General features: G+C 46.2%; 1 protein-coding gene across 2 annotated transcripts in view; it reads left to right on the top strand.

Annotated features, from left to right (window-relative positions):
- The first annotated feature begins 7,284 nt into the window (after positions 1 to 7,284).
- The window catches only part of TBL1XR1 (TBL1X/Y related 1), a 218,196-nt gene continuing 206,953 nt past the window's right edge, over positions 7,285 to 18,527 (top strand). The window contains exon 1 of one of the 2 annotated variants that reach the window (XM_089675531.1): positions 7,285 to 7,566. The gene's annotated coding sequence lies outside the window, so the exon portion shown is untranslated. The remainder of the gene's footprint in view (positions 7,567 to 18,527) is intronic. The other variant, XM_089675534.1, reaches the window with a different exon arrangement.

Below are 18,527 nucleotides of genomic sequence, written 5' to 3'. Positions count from 1 at the left end.
GCTCACAGTGTTTGTCTATTTTCTCCGATTTCTTTAAGGATTGCTGTCATCTACCGGCCCCTCTGAAACATGTGGCATACATTTGTATTCAGCCCCCCTGACTCAAAACTTTGTACCACCACCTTTCGCTGCAATTACAGCAGCAAGTCTTTTTGGGGATGTCTGTATCAGCTTTGCACATCTAGAGAGTGAAATTTGTTCCCATTCTTCTTTGCAAAATAGCTCAAGCTCTGTCAGATTGGATGGACAGCGTCTGTGAACAGCAATTTTCAAGTATTGCCACAGATTCTCAATTGGATTTAGGTCTTTGGGTCATTCTAACACATGAATATGCTTTGATCTAAACCATTCCATTGTAGCTCTGGCTGTATGTTTAAGGTTGTTGTCTGGTCTCATCTGACCAGAGCGCCTTCTTCCACATGTTTGCTGTGTCCCCCACATGGTTTCTTGCAAACGGGACTTCTCATGGCTTTCTTCTTGCCACTCTTCCATAATGACCAGATTTGTGGAATACACGACTAATAGTTGTCCTGTGAACAGATTCTGCCACCTGAGCTGTGGATCTCTGCAGCTCCTCCAGAGTTACCATGGGCCTCTTTGTTGCTTTTCTGATAAATGCTCTCCTTGCCCAGCCTGTCAGTTTAGGTGGACGGCCATGTCTTGGTAGGTTTGCAGTTGTGCCATACTCTTTCCATTTTTGGATGACGATTGAACAGTGCTCTGTGAGATGTTCAAAGCTTGGGATAAAGCTTGGTTCACTAATGTTCTCTAACAAACCTTTGAGGGATTCACAGAACAGCTGTATTTGTACTGAGATTAAAATTACATACAGGGGGACTCTATTTACTAATTAGGTGACTTCTGAAGGCAATTGGTTCCGCTAGATTTTAGTTAGGGTATCAGCGTAAAGAGGGCTGGATACAAATGCACGCCACACTTTTCAGATATTTGTAAAAAAATTTTGAAAACCATTTATTATTTTCCTTGCACTTTACAATTATGCGCCACTTTGTGTTGGTCTACCACATAAAATCCCAATAAAATATATTTACATTTTTTGATCCAGCATTACCATATATCTTGGAGGTAGATGCCTCTGAAAATGCACTTGGGGGTGGTTCTGTCACAGCGCCAGGGGTTAAAAACTTTACTACATCCCATTGCATTCTTCTCATGTAAACTCATCTGCTGAGAAGAATTAGGATGTTGTTGACCATGAACTGCTGGCAATAAAGTCTGTTCTGGAAGAATGGCGGTATCGTCTATAAAGGATCAGCTCACCCTATTCTGATCTGCGCCGATCATAAGAACGTGGAATACCTGAAGACAGCCAAGAGACTAAGACCCCGTCAGGCCAGGTGGGCACTGTTTTTCTCTAGATTTGTGTTCCATATTACCTACAGACTTGAGGCTAAAAACACTAAACCAGATGTATTGTCACGCATGTTTGACAACTCTAAGCAGTTAGCTTCCTCAGATACCATCCTGTTAGCTGGGAACTTTTTATTGTTGCAGGAAGATGTCATCACTCAGATTAAGCAGATATCTGTAGGAGCCTTCTCACCTCCGGTAGTTCCCCTGTCAGCCAAGGAAGGATTGCTATGGTGGGAGGACAAAATCTTTGTGCCTGAAGAACAACGTTTAGTGGTGCTGGAATTGTGTCATGACCACCCACTTTGGAATCCACAAGACCATTGATTTGGTTCAATGTCTGTTCTGGTGGCCTGACCTGGGCAAGGATTGTAAGTCTTATGTGAATTCCTGTGTCAAGTGTACCTGTAGCAAGAGCAGCAGAAATAAGGCGTGGGGTTTGCTTAGGCCCCTTCCGATCCCTGATAAACCATGGAAGATGATTGCTATGGATTTTATTGTGGAACTTCCATCTTCTAAGGAATACGCTACTATTTTTGTGGTGGTTGACCGATTCTCCAAGATGGTCCATTTTCTGCCCATGAAGGGTACACCCTCTGCATTGGAAACAGCAAGGGTTTTTGTTAAGGAGATAGTGCGACTACCTCGTACTCCTACCAATATCGTATCAGATTGAGGGGTCCAGTTCACATCCAGGTTCTTGGGGGTGCTCTGCGAGACCCTAGAAATTAAACTAGAAATTATACCAGAATCTGCAATTCCAGCTGTCATAGACACCCCAAATTTTTTCCAGCAGAACAATAGGTTCCTGCAAAAAACTATAGCCAAAAGCACAGGAGGACAATGAAAGGGTCTTTGACAGAAGACGAAGGGGTGAATTAAATCTGGAACCTGGAGAACGGGTCTGGTTATCCACAGCCAATCTAAGGTTGGCATGCCAGATGAAGTAGTTGGGACCTAGGTTCATTAGACCTTTCCTTGTAAAAAAAAAAAAGAATCAGTGATGTCCCTTATGAACTTGTACTGCCTAACTCTTTAAAAGTTTATCCTGTATTTCATGTTTCCTTGCTGAAACACATGGTCCCTGAACCTTTTCCAGGTCATAATACAGGTCCCCCAGAACCAGTAATCATTGAGGAATAGGAGGTGGAGACCATCTTGAACTGCAGGAAAAGAAGAAACCAGGTACAATACTTGATTAAGGGGAAGGGGTATGGGGCAGAAGAGAACTCTTGGAAACCAGAGAGACTAATGTTCATGCCAAATAATTAATTCAAGCATTTTTCTACAGGCACCAGAAATGAAATGTGCCCAGTTGGGCATCCGAAGGCTGCCCATAAAGAGGGGGCAATGTCAGGAAATGCACATATCTATGCGCAGGTGCAGAATCCCTGTTAGCCCTGCTCGTGGCCAATTGGCGAATGCGTGATCGCGCACACAGGTGTTCACAAGTGCGCATGCACGAGGGCGAATTGGCGCCAGGCGGGCTATTGCCTTGCATTAGTGCAGTTTGGTCTAATACCTTTGAGCACCCATGCATCCTGTTACCTGTGATTCCGTTGCTGATCCGATATTGACCCTGCCTGAACACTGCCTGTACTGACCTCTGGCCTGCCCCTTGACTATTCTTCTGCCTGCGGTTTATGCTTACTCTGCCTGCTAGTTGCTGACCCGGACTGCCTGACCTTGCCTTACTCTGCTCCTGCACCTGAACCGGTTTATCCTTGCCAGTATCCTGCTCTTGCACTTCTGCCTGCGTGCCATCTGCCAGTCTGCTCCTGCACATTTGCCAGAGTGTCGTCTGCCAAGCCGTTTCCTGCACTCCTGCCAGCTGCTCCTGCCACTGTGCCATCCACCAGCTACTCCTGTATTCCTTGGCAGACGTTCTACCAGGCACTCATGCACTTCTGTGCTCCGGCGCTCCCTGTTACTCTACCAGGGCCCCTGAACCAGAGCTGTAAGGGAGGCCTTCCTCTGCACTTCAGGTTCTATTACCAGGTACGTTACAACTACCCTCCAAAAATACAACTCTTGCCTCCACACTGCTAAGCAGACCAATTTTATCACTTTCTCATCCAGTCCCCGTCAACTATTCTCTACCTTTAACGGTCTTCTTTTTCCTCCACCCACTAACTTACTCACAGCCCAGAACACCAATCACTTCAAAAATGAGATTGAAACATTTGTGATAAAATCTGCACTCTACAGATACCTTCCCTACTTAACACTCCATACTACCCTTATTGAACCCTGCTACAACAGACGAGGTTGCTAAACTTCTTTCTAATGGCCACCTAACCACCTGTCCCCTGGGCCCTATTCCCTCTCAAATACTGAGGTCACCCTCTGGCTCTATCCTACACTAACTCACATCTTCAATCTCTCTCTTCTGGCACCTTTCCTAACATTCTAAAACATGCACTTGTCACCCTCATACTTAAAAAGCCTTCCTTGGACCCCACCCCATCTCCTTGCTCCCCTTTTCCTTCAAACTCCTTGAACGCCTGGTCTATAACCAACTGAGCGACCACCTCATCAAGAATACACACAGTGGCTAAATGGTTAACACTTCCGCCTGGCAGTACTAGGGTTGTTGGTTTGAATCCCAACCATGGCACCACCTGCTTGGAGTGTGCATGTTCTCCCTGTGCTTGTGTGGGTTTCCTCCCACACTCCAAAGACATTCTGGTAGGTTCATTGGCTCCTGTGTAAATTGGCCAATGTATTAATGTGAGTTAAGGACCAGGGGCGGACTGACTATTTGGAAACTCGGGCACTGCCCGAGGGCCCGGGGTCAGTAGGGGGCCCCATGAGATGCCCCTGGTACCTTTTTCATAGGCTTTTTTTCAGTTTGGGCAAGGACACAGGGGCCCCATGATCCCCTATTGCCCGGGGGCCCCATGAGTTGTCAGTCCGCCCCTGTTAGGGACCTTAGATTGTACGCCCCTTGAGGATTAGGGATTGATGTGAATGTACAATATATGTATGTAAAGCGCTGTGTAAACTGACGGTGCTATACAAGTACCTATAATAATAATAATAAATAAAACTATCCCCTTCAGTCTGGATTTCCCCCTCAACACTCCACAGAAACAGCTCTCCTAAAACTCACAAATGATTTATTAACAGCAAAAAAACAATAGACACTATTCTATATTTCAACTTCTGGACCTCTCGGCTGCCTTCTATATGGTTGACCATCTCCTCCTCCTCAAAAAACTTTACTCCCTTGGTATCCGTGACTGTGCTCTTCGTTGGTTCTCATCTTACCAATCGCACTGTACCTTCAGTGTCACTTACAATTCTCCTTCCTTCCCTCCTCTTCCTTTTTCTGTTGGGGTCCTCCAAGGTTCTGTTCTTGGACCTCTCCTATTCTCAATCTACACCTCCCTCCTGGTCAGCTGATAGCCTCTTATGGCTTTCAATATAATTTCTACGTTGACGACTCCCAAATCACCCTGTCTACCCCTCAGCTCGCAACAGTCTCCTCTTGTTACACTAACAGACATATCAGACTGGATGTCACACCATTTCCTCAAACTCAATCTATCCAAAACCAAGCACATAATATTTCCTCCCCCACGTGCCTCTTCCCCTGACTTCTCTGCCAAGATCAATGGCACAACCATCAACTCGTCCCCGCATGCCAGGTGTAATCCTGGACTCCGAACTCTTCTTTCAGCTCCACATCCAATCACTTTCCAAAGCTTGCTGTCTCAGCCTCCCCAACATCTCCAAAATACACCCCTTCCTAACCAATGACACCACAAAGCTCCTAAGTCACTCCCAGGTTATCTCTCACCTCACCTACTACAACTCCCTCCTCATTGGCCTACCTTTATATAGGCTATCCCCCCTCCAGTCCATCATGAATACTGCTGCCAGGCTCATCCACCTTACCAACCGTTCAGTGTCTGCTACCCCTCTCTGCCAATCCCTCCACTGGCTTCCACTCACCCAACAAATAAAATTCTAAATATTAACAACAACTTACAAATCCATCCCCAACTCTGCCCCCAGCTACATCACCAACCTGGTCTCAAAATATCAACCAAATCGCTCTCTTTGTTCCTCCCAAGACCTCCTGATTTCTAGTTCCCGTGTCACCTCCTCCCATGCTTGCCTCCAGGACTTCTCCCGAGCCTCTCCCATCCTATGGAATTCCCTACCCCAATCTGTCCGACTATATCCTACTCTATCCACTTTAAGAGATCCCTGAAAACATTTCTCTTCAGAGAAGCCTATCCTGCCTCCACCTAACAACTCTACATGTATTTACTCCATCAGCTCATCCCCCACAGGTATTACCTTTTGTATCGCTTGACCCTCCCCTTTTAGATTGTAAGCTCTGAGCAGGGCCTTCTCATTCCTCCTGTACCCAATTGTATTATAAATGTACTGTTTACCCCCACATTGTAAAGCACTGCTGCTGCTATATAAATCCTGTATAATAATAATATTGCAGGGTTTCCTTTGCACTCTGTGTATAGCAGTCTGCATGCAGTCTCTTGTGTTCTCTCAGTATAGCAGTGTGCAGTCTCTTGTGACTCTATGTATAGCAGTCTGCATGCAGTCTCTTGTGTTCTCTCAGTATAGCAGTGTGCAGTCTCTTGTGTTCTCTATGTATAGCAGTCTGCATGCAGTCTCTTGTGTTCTCTCAGTATAGCAGTGTGCAGTCTCTTGTGTTCTCTATGTATAGCAGTCTGCATGCAGTCTCTTGTGTTCTCTCAGTATAGCAGTGTGCAGTCTCTTGTGTTCTCTATGTATAGCAGTGTGCATCTCTTGTATTCTCTGTGTACAGCAGTCTCTTGTGTTCTGTGTCTGTCAGTGTCTCTTGTGCTCTGTCAGTGTGCTTGCAGTCTCTTGTGTTCTCTGTGTATAGCAGTCTCTTGTGTTGTGTGTTTCTGTCAGAGTCTCTTGTGTTCTGTGTATAGCAGTGTCTCCTGTGCTGTGTCAGTGCTTGCAGTCTCTTGTAGTGTGTGTGTCAGTGTCTCCTGTGCTCTGTCAGTGTGCTTGCAGTCTCATGTTCTCTATATATATATAGCAGTCTCTTGTGTTCTGTCAGTGTGCTTGCAGTCTCTTGTGTTGTGTGTCTGTCAGTGTCTCCTGTGCTCTGTCAGTGTGCTTGCAGTCTCGTGTTCTCTATATATATATAACAGTCTCTTGTGCTCTGTCAGTGTGCTTGCAGTCTCTTGTGTTGTGTGTCTGTCAGTGTCTCCTGTGCTGTGTCAGTGTGCTTGCAGTCTCTTGTGTTGTGTGTCAGTGTCTCCTGTGTTGTGTGTCAGTGTCTCCTGTGCTGTCAGTGTGCTTGCAGTGTCTTGTGTTGTGTGTCGGTGTCTCCTGTGCTGTGTCAGTGTTTGCAGTCTCTTGTGTTGTGTGTCGGTGTCTCCTGTGCTGTCAGTGTGCTTGCAGTCTCTTGTGTTGTGTGTCAGTGTCTCCTGTGCTGTCAGTGTGCTTGGTCTCTTGTGTTGTGTGTCGGTGTCTCCTGTGCTGTCAGTGTGCTTGGTCTCTTGTGTTGTGTGTCGGTGTCTCCTGTGCTGTCAGTGTGCTTGCAGTCTCTTGTGTTGTGTGTCAGTGTCTCCTGTGCTGTCAGTGTGCTTGGTCTCTTGTGTTGTGTGTCGGTGTCTCCTGTGCTGTCAGTGTGCTTGGTCTCTTGTGTTGTGTGTCGGTGTCTCCTGTGCTGTCAGTGTGCTTGGTCTCTTGTGTTGTGTGTCGGTGTCTCCTGTGTTGTCAGTGTGCTTGCAGTCTCTTGTGTTGTGTGTCAGTGTCTCCTGTGCTGTCAGTGTGCTTGCAGTCTCTTGTGTTGTGTGTCGGTGTCTCCTGTGCTGTCAGTGCTTGCAGTCTCTTGTGTTGTGTGTCAGTGTCTCCTGTGCTGTCAGTGTGTTGTGTCAGTGTGCTTGCAGTGTCTTGTGTTGTGTGTCGGTGCGGGCCCAGCAGAGCTCACTTTCGCCCGGCCGGTCACCGTAGTGTGGAGATCTGGGAGCCGTTGGCTGCTCGGCACGGTTTGGCTGGTTCTCTTAGTAACAGCTTTGTACATTCTGCCTCAATTCCTCTCCAGCCTCGTCCCTGAAATTGCCCCCTCCCCCACCCCGCTCTGTACATTTACCACCCCCCATCCCTCCCCGGGTAATAAGGGACAATTACCGCCCGCTCCGTGTCTGGGGAGGGAGCCGCTCATCCGGCCACCAGCTCCAGGTAAGTGCCCTTGTTTTTGTGCTCGGGGCCGGCTGGGTGTCGGGGGTGGGGGGCTTGTATTGGGGTGGGGGATGGGACGGTGGTGACACTTTATTGTCATGTAGCGCTTGTACTGTCCGTGGCGTTGTAGAGAACACAGCGAGGTGGGGGAGGGGCGGGGAATCCCTGCCTGAGAAGCTCACTATCAGGAGGGGGGGAGGGGAGACTCTGCTTATGGCAGACGGTTAACCACTTCACTGCTGGAGACAGACTGCTGCCCATCCCCCTCCTTGCCTGGGCCACAAGAGGTCTCTATTGATACGAAGAGCCCTTCCCCCTACCGCCTGCTCCTTAACCCTTTCCTGACACACAGCTGACAGCACACTTTGCCCTGTCACCTGGTGTATGTGGGGTGGGGGAGGGGGTGTGATATGATGGGATGGGGGGGTAAGGTGTCACTGGACTCATATCAGGGGGTCATTCCAGGCAGGAAATAACTCAGACAATGTGATTGTCAGCGTGTGGGGGATGGGGCCCTTCATAGCAGAGTGTGTGGGGGATGGGCTCCTCATGTCAGTGTGTTTGGGGGATGGCCCCCCATGTCACTGTGCGCGTGGGGTGGACCACTTACGTCAGTGTGTGTGGGGGAGGATGGACCTCTCATGTCAGTGTATGTGTGGGGGGAGGATGGACCCCTCATGTCAGTGTATGTGTGGGGGGAGGATGGACCCCTCATGTCAGTGTATGTGTGGGGGGAGGATGGACCCCTCATGTCAGTGTATGTGTGGGGGGAGGATGGACCCCTCATGTCAGTGTATGTGTGGGGGGAGGATGGACCCCTCATGTCAGTGTATGTGTGGGGGGAGGATGGACCCCTCATGTCAGTGTATGTGTGGGGGGAGGATGGACCCCTCATGTCAGTGTATGTGTGGGGGGAGGATGGACCCCTCATGTCAGTGTATGTGTGGGGGGAGGATGGACCCCTCATGTCAGTGTATGTGTGGGGGGAGGATGGACCCCTCATGTCAGTGTATGTGTGGGGGGAGGATGGACCTCTCATGTCAGTGTATGTGTGGGGGGAGGATGGACCTTTCATGTCAGTGTATGTGTGGGGGGGATGGACCCCTCATGTCAGGGTGTGTGTGGGGGGGGGGGGGGGGAGGATGGGCCCCTCATGTCAGTGTGTGTGGGGGGGATTGGACCCCTCATGTCAGTGTGTGTGGGGGGGATTGGACCCCTCATGTTAGTGTATGTATGTGGGGGGATTGGACCCCTCATGCCAGTGTGTGTGTGGGGAGGATTGGACCCCTCATGCCAGTGTGTGTATGGGGGGGATGGACCCCTCATGTCAGTGTATGGGGGGGGGGATGGACCCCTCATGTCAGTGTGGGGGGGGGGATGGACCCCTCATGTCAGTGTATGGGGGGGGGGATGGACCCCTCATGTCAGTGTGGGGGGGGGGATGGACCCCTCATGCCAGTGTGTGTGTGGGGAGGATTGGACCCCTCATGTCAGTGTATGGGGGGGGGGATGGACCCCTCATGTCAGTGTATGGGGGGGGGGATGGACCCCTCATGTCAGTGTGGGGGGGGGGATGGACCCCTCATGTCAGTGTATGGGGGGGGGGATGGACCCCTCATGTCAGTGTGGGGGGGGGGATGGACCCCTCATGCCAGTGTGTGTGTGGGGAGGATTGGACCCCTCATGTCAGTGTATGGGGGGGGGGATGGACCCCTCATGTCAGTGTATGGGGGGGGGGATGGACCCCTCATGTCAGTGTATGGGGGGGGGGGGGATGGACCCCTCATGTCAGTGTATGGGGGGGGGGGATGGACCCCTCATGTCAGTGTGGGGGGGGGGGGATGGACCCCTCATGTCAGTGTGGGGGGGGGGATGGACCCCTCATGTCAGTGTGTGTGTGGGGGGGACTGGACCCCTCATGCCAGTGTGTGTGTGTGGGGGGGATTGGACCCCTCATGCCAGTGTGTGTGTGGGGGGGATTGGACCCCTCATGCCAGTGTGTGTGTGGGGAGGATTGGACCCCTCATGCCAGTGTGTGTGTGGGGAGGATTGGACCCCTCATGCCAGTGTATGGGGCGAGGGATGGACCCCTCATGTCAGTGTGTGTGTGGGGATGGACCCCTCATATCAGTTGTGTGTGTGGAGGGAGGGATGAGCCCCTTCGTGCCAGTGTGTGTGGGGGATGGGCCCTTCGTGTCAGTGTGGGGGGGGGGGGGGATGGACCCCTCATATCAGTGTGGGGGGGGATAGACCCCTCATATCAGTTGTGTGTGTAAAGGGGGGGATGAGCCCTTCGTGTCAGTGTGTGGGGGGGATGGACCCCTCATATCAGTTGTGTGGAGGGAGGGATGAGCCCCTCATGTCAGTGTGTGTGGGGGATGGGCCCCTTCATGTCAGTGTGGGGGGATGGACCCCTCATATCATTTGTGTGTGGAGGGAGGGATGAGCCCCTTGTGTCCGTGTGTGTGTGGGGTGGATGGGCCCCTTCATGTGTGTGTGGGGTGGATGGGCCCCTTCATATCAGTGTGGGGGGGATGGACCCCTCATATCAGTTGTGTGTGTGGAGGGAGGGATGAGCCCCTCCTGTCAGTCTGTGTGGGGGATGGGCCCCTCATATCAGTGTGTGTAGGGGAATGGCCCCTCAAGTCAGTACAGGTGGAGGTAGGGCCCCTTATGTCGGTGTGTGTGGGATGTCTAGTATTGTAGACTTGTTACATTGGGAGAAGACACTTGTACTCACGTGTGCCCACATATGATGCATGGAAATCTGTCCATGCTGATGGATTTCACCTATAGCATTCAGCAAACACAAACCTTCTGCGTTTGGGGAATACGCCTGTACTTGTGTACACATGTGTATGGATGTACTTTCCTTACTTTGATCAGACATAACATTATGACCACTGACAGCTAAAGTGAATAACATTGATTATCTGGTTACAATAGCACCTGAAAGTGGGTGGGATATATTTGGCAGGAAGAGAACATATTTTCCCAGAAGTTGATGTGTTGAAAGCAGAAACAAATGGGCAAGCGTAAGGATTTGGAGGATGTTTCCAAAGATTAAATTGTAATGGCTAGATGATTCGGCTGAGGCCAACACCAAAACTGCAGCTCCTGTGGGATGTTCCCAGTCTGCAGTGGTCAGGACCGGCCAAAAGGAGAACCTGCGACGGGGTCATGGGCAGCCAAGTCTCTGATGCACAAGGGGAGTGAAGGCTGGTCTGTGTAGTTTGGTCCAATGGAAAAGCTACTGTAGCTCCAATTGCTGAAAAAGTTAACAGTGGTTCTGATAGAATGGTGTGAGAACACACAGTGTATTGCAGTTTATTGTGTATGGGGCTTCATAGCCGCAGACTTGTCTGGGTGCCCATGGTGACCCGTGTCTACAGCCAAAGATGCCTATAATGGGCACATGAGTATCAGAAATGGACCACGGAGCACTGGAAGAAGGGGGTCTGCTCTGATGTAGACAAGAATACTTTGAAGTGTTGACCTCCAAATCTCAATCCAATTAAGCAGTTGTGGGATGTGCTAGAAAAACAAGTCCAATCCTTGGAGACCCCAACTTACAGGACTGAAAGTGTAACTAAAGGCAACATTTTAGAATAAGGGAGGGTTTGCCTTCTGTGTCTCATATGGTAGATTTCTCTTCTCTTCCTGTGCCATAGTCAAAACAGGAAGTGGGAATAAATCCCTCCAAGTGAGTGAATCCCACTGGGTCACCAGAACTAGTGTCCCCATTGGAAGATTTCCCCTATATTACTGTTCTGGGGACAACCCAAAATTTGTGATTTGCTTTTATTTTCACTTTCAGGCCCCATTCACACCCGAGCGATTTGTAGCTTGAAGCTCTTAAACCCTTGTGGAGAAAAAAAAAAAACAATTATTCTCAATGGAGATGGTTCACATCTTCACTCCTGAAGTCAAGAGCCTGAAACACTGAACAAGTTCTGGAGCTAAAAACCTTAACAAAAAATATTAATAATAATTGACATATATATATATATATATACATACATTTTGGGTTAGGGGTTAATTATTATGTATTACATTTTATTTATGATTATTTTTATTTATTTGTGTATTTAACATTTATTTTTTATTATTATTATCAGCACCCTAACCATAACAAAAAAAGAAAATACGACACAAATAAATACTAACCCAAACCTCAACATCAAACCCTAAACCCCAGTGCCTAATACTAATCTAACCTTAACTCTAACCCCTTACCCTAACAAAACTAAATAAATGAACAATAATAAAAATAAATAAATAAAAGCTGATGGAAAAGGTGAAAAACCTAGCAACAAATGATGCAACAGATGATATTTTTCTCTATTGGCTAATAAAAAAACCGGCAAAGCTCAAAAATGCTTCAAAACACATGGAAAAAAAATATGCGGAAAAACTCTCAAAGACGCTTCACACAAGTGTGAATCCAGCCTCCATGATAATGGTAAACAGAAGTAGAGAGGGTGAATCTCCCTAATGGGGATCCAGACAGAAATAAAAACTGACAGGGGTTCTAATCCACTCTATTCAAAACTACAATAACCTTTTGTCTTTAGTTACTCTAAAGGATGTGCTACTGAGGTCTGCACTTGAATACAACCATGTAGCATACAAAGTCCCCGCAAGCAAAGTTTCTATAGTTGGGCAATAAGTCTGTACTTCCATTCCTGTAAATAATGTACTGAATTATTCCTCAAATGTAGACTTTTTGCATCTGGGGAATACCAATGCACCCATGTACGCCTTCATATAGTGTGTGGAAATATATCCCTGCACGTGTGTCCCCACCTAAATGGAAGTATTTCTGAACAGACTATATGCGTTTGGGCAATACACCCGTTACTTGCGTATGCCCGCATATGGAAATGCAGGTATGCTTGCATACTCCCACATATAGTGTACAGATGTATTCCCTGATTATAGGCTTTTTGCATTTGGAGAATACATCCATGCTCATGTACACCAAGGTATGGTGTGTAGAAAAATGTCCATACTCGTGTACACCCACCTATAATGTACAGACATTCTGGGGTTTATTTACTAAAGCTGGAGAGTCCAAAATCAGACTCCCTTCTGCATAGAAACCAATCAGCTTCTAACCTCAGCTTGTTCAATGAAGCTTTGGCAATGAAACCTGGAAGCTGATTGGTTTCTATGCAGAAGGGAGTCTGATTTTGGACTCTCCAGCTTTAGTAAATAAACCCCTCTGTGTTTTGGGAATACACTTGAACTTGTGCACACTCACATATAGTATACGGATATGCTTCCCATATGCAGATTTTCAGTTTTTCGGGAATACAACTGTACTTGTGTACACCCCCATATTTAGCATACAGACAATATCTGTACTCCCCTACACCGGTGTGTAGTGTACAGTTGTATTCCCTGAATGTATATTTTTTTTGTGTTTGGAAAATCCATCTGGGCTCCCATATGGAAATACAGCCGTACTCAGCTACACCTACTTATAGCATATGGACGTATTGCCTGAACACAGACATTCTGCATTTTGGGGCGTATGCTTTTATTTGTGTACAGGCATGCATGGGGTATTGTACAGGATGCCAGAGAGAGAGGTCCTGGATGGGAAATATAGTTTACTGCTTGGTTTGTGGTCTCTTGTACCAAAAAGGCAAAGACCACAAGGTGACTGTACAGCGTGCAGAGCCTGCATAATAACATTTCTGGGACCCACTGCCACTTCATATGGCGACCTGCTGAGATGCATTAGATGAAGTAAGTATACGTGATTGTGCACTGAGTGTTGTGTGAATCACCCACATGCATGCTGAGATATGCTCTGAATGCAGTGTCAGTGCACATGTGGGTGCTATACTCAACCCCCAGTGCATGACTACATACAACCACCTCTTATAATGCACCTCAATGGGCAAATGTATGTTGTGGCAGCAGGTCCTGGGAAGGTGATTGCACAGGCTTTGCACACTATACAGCTCCTGTGTGGCAGTGTGCAGCCGGGGACATCTTGGCTTCTATTTAGATCTGCATATGCACATGGTATCAGCTATGATGCCAGCCATTTGACGGCTTGAGTGTTCGAGAGTTGACATAAGCATACTGGCAGCAGTGACTGTTCTCACCAGAGGCTTGTCTTAAAGCTGAACTCCAGAAATTATCTTTTTTTTTTTTTTTTTTTTTTTTAACTTCCATTGGGCCAGCTTGGTTACATGTATTTATCTATGTGTAACATCCACAGAGCAGAAGGGGATGTTGAAGTTCACTAATTTTGTCTGCACTACATATGGTCAGCACTGTCCTGTTCTGGGTGCTGCTGGAGCGACTTGCCATCTGTACAAAGGATGTCGCTCATTCTTGTACCTTCGTCCTTCCGCAAAAGCCGTTTATTTTTCAATGAATACAAGCCTTTTTCTGAATGGATAAAGTGATGATTGCGACGCTATCTGCCCCTCCTTTCTGCCTTGTCCTTTAACCACTTGAGCTACGGAAGGTTTTACTCCCTTCATGGCCAGGCCACTTTTCACTATTTAGCACTGCGCTGCCTTAACTGGTAATTGTGCGTTCTGGGCTTTTTATTATATAAATTAAAAAATGAGCGAACCTTTTGAAAAAAAAAACCCAAAAAACATTTTTTACTTTCTGCTATAAATCCTATTCAATATAAAGAGTCTACTTTTTTCATGAAATTGTATTCTGCTACATGTCTTTGGTTTAAAAAAAAATCTCAAAGTGTATATTGATTGGTTTGTGTGAAAGCTATAACATCTACAAACTATGTTGTGTGTGTGTGTATAGGAATTTTTTTTTTTTAATTTATTTTATATTAGTGATGGTCAGTGACTTATAGTGGGACTGTGGTAGTGCAGCAGGCAATCTGACACTAACTGACACTGGCTGGGAGGTATATTGACACTGTACTAAGCGACACTGACATCACCAGGGACTCTACTACAGTGTCCAGTGATAATACTGTATATGATCACTGTACTAATTACATTGGCTGGGAAGGGGTTAACATTTAGGGGCGATCAAAGGGTTAACTGTGTGCCTAACAGTGTGTAGCTTGTGTAATATGTGCTGCTTTTTACTAAATATGAAAGGGAGAATAAACAAACATCTTACCTTCTCTACAGTGCTCTGTGTTGACGGACAACACAGGGCTCTGGGCTGTGATTGGACACAGCCGATCAGCAGGTCTCGGGCATAAATCATTGGCTGAAACCTGTTGACAAAATCCTGTCCAGTCCCAACAGGAACCAGCCTGGGGGGGGCATGCAGAGGCACAATGGAATTCTTGAGTGTCATAGACACCCTTTATCAATTCCCCAGGAAGTGTCTTTAATAAACATGTATGGTTAGCGTAAGTATGATCTTTTGACCCTCTAGTCCTCTGCTGCCTTCTGAATTGTAAGGCGGTAGTTGTGTGCCATTTGTTGATGGCATGTTGGCAGGAGAAGGTTTTTAGGGTTTGCACCTGCACTGAATCACACAAGGTAATCAAGAATTGAATCTTGCTTGGCTCTTGATTGAACAGAATGGATAGCTGCTAGTCCAAACTTTCAGGCTTTACTGCATACAGCTCTTTCACATATATGTGCATTTTTTTCTTCTAGTTCTGTTTTTTTTTTTTCACTTAAACCTCTTGCATTGTACTGCAGGAAACCACACAGATATGCATAGGCCATTTAGTGTATATATACATTGTCAAATTTATTACAAGTATACTTCTCTCACTGTTGTTTGGTAGGCATATACAGGCTTTAAGATTTTAAATATACATGATAAATATATAATCACTAAAATGATGTATAAGCTTTAACATGATAATGTAATTTTCTATCCTTTTAGATGTTTTAAATCTGCAGTTAAATAACTGGTAATCGTTTAGTCTCTTCCTGGTACAGGATGTTACCCTGTGGCGTTGGTTTCCAGTGGAGGCAATAAGTGTCTGTTTCGGCAAAACTTTTACAGGCATTTTTCTCTGTTGACACCATAAGGAAACCTGCATTGAGAACCTGCTTTAGTACATATAGATAGGAAATAGTTGCAGGAGAACAACAATACTAAGATGCAACTAAAGATGCAAAAAGGTGTAAACACATGCTGTTTAATAAAGGTATTCATTTACAGTACCCAGTGCTTTGGAAAACTAAATGAGAAATCATTTCTCACGCAGAAGCATTTCAGTTTTGGGGTCTTGGATAGTATATATGGGTGATCTAGTGATATCTACTGGGTGGCTATCTTTGAGTCTGCAGTCTTGATGGCCAATACAAACATTCCCCCCCTCTGCTGAGACATTGTAGGCTGACAGTGGCTCCCAAGAAACATTTTTCAATTTTTCCATTCATCAGAAGTCATTAAAATAATTGTCTTCTGTCAAGAAGGGACTGCCACACAGTGTTTGAAATTCAGCTGGACCCTGCTGGACCCTAGTTTAGAAGCTGATTTAGAGGGTCTGCTGTTCCTAAAATTACTGTAGGTAGTAGAGGTGTACACCCACACAGCAGACTTTAGACCTTAGGCCCCTTTCACATGAGCGGACCGATCGGGGCCGCCTGTCCGTTTTTCAGATCTATTGTTCTCTTTTGGGAGGTGGATGTAAACCGCCTGCATCCTATCCACTAAAAACGGAGGGATGGGGGAATCCATTCCCCATCTGTCTAGGGGATCGGATCAGATGATAGTTGGACCTGTCATCTGCCTGCTCAGTGGGGATCAGCGGACCGATCTCCTGCCAAGCAGGCAAATCTGCTTGGCGGAGTCTGCCCAGGTGAAGGGGGCCCTACAGATAAGTGCCTGCCCACGCAAATGCAGTAAAGCAGCATAACTGTTAAAAATTTGGCAACATCAGGGGAATGTAGAGTACTCCAGATCTGAGATGGTGCCTTAACACTGTGCTGCAGTGTCTTCTCGTGAGATTTGGTGTGCTTACCATTCCCTGCTCACCTCCTGCACCACCAAAGTATATGTATATATTTTTTTCCTCCTCCCTACAGGTGTTTTATGCTTTTCAGGGGGGAGGAGGACAACTTAAGGAATTAAAAAAAAAAAAAAAGTAGGGCTGTGCCTACTCTTTATGGGTTAATTGCTTGTTTTTTAGGAGATTGGAGAGACGAGACATACTTGTGTAATCCACTGATACACCAAGTGCAAGACCGGTCACTGCTGCTCCTGCTCCCCCGCATGCTAGCTGTCTTGCATGGTGAACTGTTCCTGACGTCATTGCACCCATAGGCCGTCTCTGCACTTGAGGGTGGCAGGAACAGTTCACAGGTGGACGTGAGGGAGGATTGGGTGAGTATAGCCTTCCTGTGCGCCCCCCCCTTGACAAAACGAGCAGTTAGCCCATACAGTGTGGACACAGCCACACTGCACGGGGAAAAAAAAATTCACAGAGTTCTGCTTTAAAAAGTAGGTTGCAAGATCCACTTGAAGCAGATTTGTAACTGTAATATACATGGAAAGACTTTTTGAATACACCAGATTTATAATCCTAGAAATACATCTCCTTATTGCTAAGTCCTCATGCGCACTGGATGTTTTTACAGCGGCTGTTTTTGGCTTTTGCCTTTTTTTCTACAGCTAGTAAACTCCCCAGCATGTTATCCTATGTGTCCATGCACACAGACTGTAATCAACGTTTTTTGGCAGGAAAAAACCCAGGACTAGTGAGTTTCTATCGGAGTTTTTAGCTGTAAAAACGCTCCAACGCTGTAAAGTGCCGCAAACCGTCATTTTTGGACTTTTTTGCTAAAAAAACCCCACTAAAAAAAGCAAACACGGGACAACGCCGCTGAACACTAATGCAAAAATGCTAAAAAAAAATATGAAAAACTCACGTTTTTAACATGACTTTATATAGCTAACGTTACCAGCATTCTCAAAGCACATGCATTGAGCCTAACAGTGGCTATTTACAAACATAATTAGTGGTTCTTAATCTTTTTATTTGACTTTGCTTCCTTATTAATAATGTATGTTCCTTTTTTCCCATATATTCTTCTTTGTTTAAAATAGATATTTTGTTTGCTCTCAATTTGTGTTGAAATAGAATGTTTGTTTACACAATATTTATTTTTTTTGTGTATGTCTTGCATAACTGGTGCTAGGAATTAATGTTGATCACTATCTCTTACTGCCTGTACTAAGGCCGGCCATAATGGTGCAAGGATTGCAGGAAATTCGCACAATTCCCTCATTAACACAGACCATGCTGGCAGGGGAATCCCTACTGCTGAGCAGCAATTGTATTCACTCGTTGGGGGGGTGGACAGGGGAAGCCATCCCCATCAGGAGAAAACCGTGATAATCGCTAGCTATTATAATCGCAAGTAAATCAGACAGGCTGGCTGTACCCAAGTTGTTTGCTCGATCAGCTTGGTACGTTCAACCTGCCCATAAACAGTTCGAATCTCAGTCGGTTCCTGCTGAACTGGCCGAGATTCGAGTAGTCTGTTGCCGGCCTAAGGTTAGTTTCTGAACTTGAGGTTTGTCAAAGCAAATTTAAAAAAAAACTAGTACAATGAACATATACTGTACATGGGTTGTTTTGCTTTTTATAGACCAGGAGTTCTCATAGTTCCGATTTAGTGTTTAACCAAATATCCAAAGGGCTAGAAAGTGAATTTGCACTATACATATCAGCTGCTGGCAGATTATGTTTTAAAGTGGCTAATCTGGGAAATAATCAGCCTATGTATGGGAAATCATAGGGACATGTAAATGAACGGAGCTGCTGCATAAACTGGTTTTGTTTTGTTAGACAATTTTAGTTGAATTATAGTTTGCACTAAAATATTGTCTACCTTTTTATCAAGAAAAATGCTCCATCTGTTCTATGGCTATATAGGCTACTGTCATCCCACAGAGTGGCCCACAGAGGCTCCTTTATAGTGTGGCATTGTTCTAAACAAATCTGATACTTTTATGTAGTGTCAGATTGTGTAATCTTCAGCAATTAT

Source organism: Staurois parvus, unplaced genomic scaffold, assembly GCF_062004578.1.
Source record: "Staurois parvus isolate SC_StPar_1 unplaced genomic scaffold, SC_StPar_1.0 ptg000155l, whole genome shotgun sequence".
NCBI lineage: Eukaryota > Metazoa > Chordata > Amphibia > Anura > Ranidae > Staurois > Staurois parvus.
The sequence above is the reverse complement of the archived record's forward strand: the minus strand, read 5'-3'. Positions and strand labels throughout refer to the sequence as shown.